The sequence below is a fragment of the Schistocerca gregaria genome, chromosome 2 (genome assembly GCF_023897955.1).
Source record: "Schistocerca gregaria isolate iqSchGreg1 chromosome 2, iqSchGreg1.2, whole genome shotgun sequence".
Taxonomy (NCBI): Eukaryota; Metazoa; Arthropoda; class Insecta; order Orthoptera; family Acrididae; genus Schistocerca; species Schistocerca gregaria.
The window spans coordinates 997,628,341-997,633,539 of NC_064921.1; positions in this window are offsets into that span (position 1 = coordinate 997,628,341).

Genomic DNA, 5,199 nt, shown 5'->3' on the forward strand with positions numbered 1-5,199 from the left:
TCACTAGCTTTTCCAGTGATACGAGAATTAAATTGTGGGAAATGCACCTGGGTTTTAGTTTGTAAAGGAACATTTGAAAATGGAGTTAAGCTCTTTTAACTTTGTTTTGCCCTCCACAGTTTGTTCATAGCTCATCTGTGAGTGTCTGATGTAAGTGTGGTGCCAGTGACAGCCTTTAAATACGACCAGAATTTCTTTGGATTTTGTGGAAGACCATTCCACAGTATTTTGCTACGACAGTCACTGGCGCCTTCTTGCTCCCTTGACAGCCAAATGTGTTTCATTCAACATCTGTCTATCTGTAGGCCTATACTTTGTTTTATACCTATTACACAGTAGCTATTGTTTCCTTAACGGTTCCTTTACAGTAACAGTATATCATGGAAGGCCTCTCGCATCAAGAATAGTTTTCCTCAGCACATATCTGTACAGTGCATGGTCAACTATTCTTTTACGCTTAAGCCATAGTTCCTCTAAATACTCCTTTGACACTACTACTTCTTTATCTAATTCACTGAACATTAGTTCTTCTTAACATGTAGATAGTCATTGATAGCAGTTTCGATGTAGCCACCCTCAAAGAGGTCATGTCCATTTGTTGCCATTAGATCAAATATATTTCCGTCTTGAATGGGGCTCTGCACTGTCTGTTCAAAGTGCTCTTCAGAGAAGGCCTTTAATAATTTTGTTGCACATAACTTTTCTGGTCAAAAATCAACATTGTGTGATTTCATCATACAGTAATTTTATAGTATCCACATTCTGTAACCTTTGTGGTCCCTCCTTTGCTGACATAATCTACAGGCTGTCTGTGAAGAATTAATCGATAAAGACTTTTGTTTCTCATCTAGTTGCTGATGTGATCATGTCACCACACCACAGGTGCAAATCATAGTATAACCAGGACACAGATGAATCTGCAATAATGTTCATAAAACTCAAATCTTCGTCTATTTAAATGAGATTCTTCTTTAGCAGATCCCTTTCGCTAACAAGGAGTAGACTCATGGACAATTTGGGCGTATAGTGTTGAATTATGTTCACGGGAGAAGCTTGTGATCTTGTGGAACAAATGAAGACCCCATAATCAGTGTTTCAAAAACACGATAAACTCTTGTGTCAGTGTTCTCTTTCATGCACTTTTGTAATGAAAGTATTTAGCGGTATACCTTTTCTTGAGTGCATAAGCATTTAAGTAACTCAATTCAAATGATACCATTAACTGCACCTCATGAATAGATTTTGAATACCAGTGTTTACATCATTTGTGAGTTGCAGTCAAAGATAACACACTTGTTGATACCGGCGTAATATGTGTTCAAATATCACTCCAATATTAATTCTAAGTGGTTTGCAAGGCACCAGTAACCCACCAAAAGTCACACTTAGTTCTCCAACAACGCCTAAGTGCCACTAATAATCTTTTGGGTTCACTTGGCGTAACTCACATGCATTGAATTTGTAGTAATATCGTTCACTGATTTCCCTCTAACCATTAAATCACTATTAAGCAGGTTAAACAGGCGCTGATAGTTTGTAAAATTTGACTACATACATGTTGTATACTGAAGTGCAAAATAATCAGTCTAAATGTTCATAATATTAACTGTCAGGGGTACTGCAGCACTTCCAATCCTATTCTGTGCATAAGAACACTTCTTTTGATTTAACTGTCAATTTAAGCCTGTAATATATTCCACTGAGTTATAAGAATAATCATTTATAGTTGCCTGGCTAATCTACAAGCAACAAGAAAGTCAAAAATTAAAGAGTGGCATATCAACCATTCCTCAAAACTGGGCTATCTTAATATATCTTCTAAGAAATATTATATACAGATCATTCACCAACATCACAATCTTTTAATGTTAACAGTCAGGCATCATATATACACTCCTGGAAATTGAAATAAGAACACCGTGAATTCATTGTCCCAGGAAGGGGAAACTTTATTGACACATTCCTGGGGTCAGATACATCACATGATCACACTGACAGAACCACAGGCACATAGACACAGGCAACAGAGCATGCACAATGTCGGCACTAGTACAGTGTATATCCACCTTCCGCAGCAATGCAGGCTGCTATTCTCCCATGGAGACGATCGTAGAGATGCTGGATGTAGTCCTTTGGAACGGCTTGACATGCCATTTCCACCTGGCGCCTCAGTTGGACCAGCGTTCGTGCTGGACATGCAGACCGCGTGAGACGACGCTTCATCCACTCCCAAACATGCTAAATGGGAGACAGATCCGGAGATCTTGCTGGCCAGGGTAGTTGACTTACGCCTTCTAGAGCACGTTGGGTGGCACAGGATACATGAGGACGTGCATTGTCCTGTTGGAACAGCAAGTTCCCTTGCCGGTCTAGGAATGGTAGAACGATGGGTTCGATGACGGTTTGGATGTACCGTGCACTATTCAGTGTCCCCTCGACGATCACCAGAGGTGTACGGCCAGTGTAGGAGATCGCTCCCCACACCATGATGCCGGGTGTTGGCCCTGTGTGCCTCGGTCGTATGCAGTCCTGATTGTGGCGCTCACCTGCACGGCGCCAAACACGCATACAACCACCATTGGCACCAAGACAGAAGCGACCCTCATCGCTGAAGACGACACGTCTCCATTCGTCCCTCCATTCACGCATGTCGCGACACCACTGGAGGCGGGCTGCACGATGTTGGGGCGTGAGCGGAAGACGGCCTAACGGTGTGCGGGACCGTAGCCCAACTTCATGGAGACGGTTGCGAATGGTCCTCGCCGATACCCCAGGAGCAACAGTGTCCCTGATTTGCTGGGAAGTGGCGGTGCGGTCCCCTACGGCACTGCGTAGGATCCTACGGTCTTGGCGTGCATCCGTGCGTCGCTGCGGTCCGGTCCCAGGTCGACGGGCACGTGCACCTTCCGCCGACCACTGGCGACAACATCGATGTACTGTGGAGACCTCACGCCCCACGTGTTGAGCAATTCGGCGGTACGTCCACCCGGCCTCCCGCATGCCCACTATACGCCCTCGCTCAAAGTCCGTCAACTGCACATACGGTTCACGTCCACGCTGTCGCGGCATGCTACCAGTGTTAAAGACTGCGATGGAGCTCCGTATGCCACGGCAAACTGGCTGACACTGACGGCGGCGGTGCACAAATACTGCGCAGCTAGCGCCATTCGACGGCCAACACCGCGGTTCCTGGTGTGTCCGCTGTGCCGTGCGTGTGATCATCGCTTGTACAGCCCTCTCGCAGTGTCCGGAGCAAGTATGGTGGGTCTGACACACCGGTGTCGATGTGTTCTTTTTTCCATTTCCAGGAGTGTACATTGAAACGTCCCCTTAGAAAAATTATACGAGACTGGTCTATGTGAAACGTCCTCTTTGAACAATTATACACGAATGTGCTTAAACTGACACACAATATCTTCAGCGCAACGCAATCTGACTTCCAAAAATTATTATTTAACATATCTGTTGACAGAAAGTTTTCACATTAGCAAATGCTGGAAAACAGATATCAAATGAAACAAGCAACTATGAAAGGCAAAGCATAAAAATATCATTCAATAGTCATGTGACATTTCATAAGTTAGTACAAATTCTCTCAACTCTCGTAGAAAGACGCTTGTCATTGTCAGGTGTGCAGATGTAAGAATGTTTCCAAGTAATGAGCGTGTCGTATTTGCGGTGCTTTCTACAAAGGAATGTCAATAGCGAGGATAATGGCCTCCTTTTTTCTTCACCTGTGCCTCTGAAAGGCACACACTAATGGCTTTCTTTTGTCAGGTGGTTGTCGCGCAGCTGGGTGCCCACGACGCATTACGTGCAGGTGGTCACTTAACTTTCTTAACGAAATATTTACGACAGCAGTTTCCGCTACAGTGGCAGTCTCATATAAATAATTTCACAGGTCAAGAATTTGCGTTATTCATCTGTAGAAACAAAATCCTATTGATATAACAGTGTCCAAAAAATGTTAGTCGGCAGTGTAATATATTCAAGCATTTGCATACATTTCATAACTCTTAACGTACGATTCTTGGTTTCCAACATCCCTTTTCACAAACCAGAGTCCCTAACCACTACTCATTATTCCTTACCTTATTAGACATATACATATTCGTAGACACTTCTTCAATTTTTCATCATAACAGATACGTAGCATAATCAAATAACTCATATAGCATCAGCTTAAACATACCTCAGCAGCATAATTCACATCGTCGTCGTAATAATAACATCATAACACCACAGTCAAATTCTCAAAATCTCCGTAGCTTCCTCCAATAATTTCAAAACCTAAAAAAATGCTCTGCTCATGTCAAAAGTGTCATCTACCTCAAACGTACTTTAAAAATCATGATCTCATACCAAATACGTCATTCAAAGCTCTCATAGTATCACAATGGTTCCGAAAAAGTTTGAACAGTTCACAAAGTACAATTTCATAAGTGTGAAGTTATCCAACTGTGTAATTACGTAAACATCTCTCACTGATGTAGTAAAATGAATGTTTGTCTCTCCCTGTTAAATGATCAGATAGCTGTGTAATTAATGTGTTAGAGAAATATGGTACCGATGTGTAAAGTTATATAAGCAAATACCATATTAGCTAGGGCTCCTTGTGCTTGCCAAACACATGGTACACAAAGTAAGCGTGTACCCCCCTGAGGATCAATGTAATTATATCCTCAGATGTTACAGATTACAGCAATGGAATGAAATGTATCCCGGAAAACCTTTGTATCATTGTACTTCAAATATCTTTAAAAATAAATGTTTTAAGTACAAAATTAATCATTCAAATACGTGTACTGTAGCGATAAACTGTGCGTCTTGTTGTAAGATAATTATGTGGAAGTGTCGTAGTTATCGTCCTCTGTAAGCAAAGTTCTGCTGAAGTCAGTGTACTTACCTCGTGACGAACGAAAGTGAAATGCTTTGCATATAGATATCGTAGTTACTAACCTTATTGCCGTGATGAAGTAAGTACTATACTGTAACGTATTGTTGTGCTACAGAAAAGGCTGTCTCATTGTAGCTATACCACAAAGTTACTACTAAAACATGTTTTGTGCAGTCTGAGTTTAGTTTGCATTGTTGTCTGCCATTGTAGTGTTGAGCACCGGCAGCTGGATGCTAACAGCGCGTAGCGTTGCGCAGTTGGAGGTGAGCCGCCAGCAGTGGTGGACGTGGGGAGAGAGATGG